Below are 1,629 nucleotides of genomic sequence, written 5' to 3' on the forward strand. Positions count from 1 at the left end.
TCAAGGGAGGCTCTGAGGCCATGCATGCTCCTGTGCACAGCTGCTGCTCTCAGTCTCAAGCTAGCTGGTCCACACAAAGCAAAAGAAATTCGCAGAAGAAACACAAGTCCCAGTTCCCTCCTTTTACTTCACAAAGATTGATGTTACAGAGCATACAAGGCCTAACACCATTCTGCTCTTTCTTAAACCACCAGATTACGGCCAGGCCAGCTTTACACCTCCGCACTCTGCATTGCGTTTCTATTCCAACTACCATGACTTAATCCACAAAGGAATTTAGGCTTCTCAATAATTAACAAAATGGTATTCAGGCAATTTGCTAAGCTACCAATTTAGCAAAAAAAAAAAAAAAAAAAAAGGGCTCTATATGAAAAACAGTCCTTAACTTTACCAATCAAGTAATTTTAACATTTTCTGCTAATTGTAGCATAGAGGGTAAGGGACAGCAGACCTAGCGCAATTGAGGCTTTTGGGCACCGAACCCCAAGGCGAACGGAATGATACTTGTCACCTCAACTGAGTACAAAACCTCTCACTAGAAGTCAAACAACAGGTATAAGCAGTGTAGAGAAACATCCTTCCTTAAATGTCCCTTTAGTCAGTTTATCCAGTTTGCTACTATAATCCACTTAACTGAAAACACAACCTAAGGACATAAGCAACTGTGCAAAGCTTTGAAGGCTTCCAGCTACGGGTAGATAACACTTCAGCATTTTAGAATACAAGCTAATACTGGAAGAGTCTGATATTTTTCTGATACTTTTTTTTTTTTGTCCCAAGAGACTGATCTCAACAGCAATATCTGGTTTTCACCAAGACCCAAATTTTTGCGTTTGGGTTTCTTACTTCTAATTGCAACATAGAATATTAACATCGTAAAAACAGCTAAAGTCAGCCAAACCTCATTGAGATACAATTGCTTCAGCAAACTCTCAGTTTGCTGCTCACAGTTTCACACAATCATGACAGTTAGGAGTCCCTCAGACTGCAAAGGTAGTTACTTCAGGAGCTCGGGTACATGCCACCAGTGGACTCAAGCCACATGCAGCTACACTGCCTCTACCTTCACCCATCTTCATGTTGTTTATTGGTGAGAAAAGGTGCTGCCAAAATGCCTGAGCCTACCAAGCCAGCTCCTGCTCCCAACAAGAACTCCAAAGAATGCTGTCACCAAACCCTAAGAGAAGGGCTACAAGCAGCGTAAGAAAAGCAGAAAGGAGAATTACTGCATCCATCAGTACCAGGTGCTGAAGCAATTCATCGTGAGACTGCTATCCTAATCAAGGCCATGGGCATCATGAATGCTTTTGTCAATGACATTACTGAATGTATCACTGGAAAAGCACGTCACCTGGCATATCACAAGGCATGCTTGACCAGCAGGTCTTGACAGGTGGAGTCTGCCAAGCACTAGGAACTGCCCAGAGAGCTGGCCAAGCGTGCCATGCCCGAGGGCACCAAGGCTACCGGGCAAATACAGCAGCTCCAAGACTTTAAGCGTGCTTCTGCCCAAGCATTTCGGGGTACTGGCAGATGAAAAGCTGGACATGACGCGGCAACGTGCACTTGCAGCCCAGAAAGCCAACCATACCCTGGGCTGCATCCAAAGCAGCGTGACCAGCAGGTCGA

The 1,629-nt window shown here is 44.6% G+C and overlaps 1 pseudogene; it reads left to right on the forward strand.

Moving 5' to 3' along the window:
• The first annotated feature begins 1,111 nt into the window (after window positions 1-1,111).
• On the forward strand, window positions 1,112-1,537 carry LOC104168357 (annotated as a pseudogene).
• Window positions 1,538-1,629: the final 92 nt, after the last annotated feature.

The sequence above is a fragment of the Cariama cristata genome, unplaced genomic scaffold (assembly GCF_000690535.1).
Source record: "Cariama cristata isolate BGI_N322 unplaced genomic scaffold, ASM69053v1 scaffold9841, whole genome shotgun sequence".
Taxonomy (NCBI): domain Eukaryota; kingdom Metazoa; phylum Chordata; class Aves; order Cariamiformes; family Cariamidae; genus Cariama; species Cariama cristata.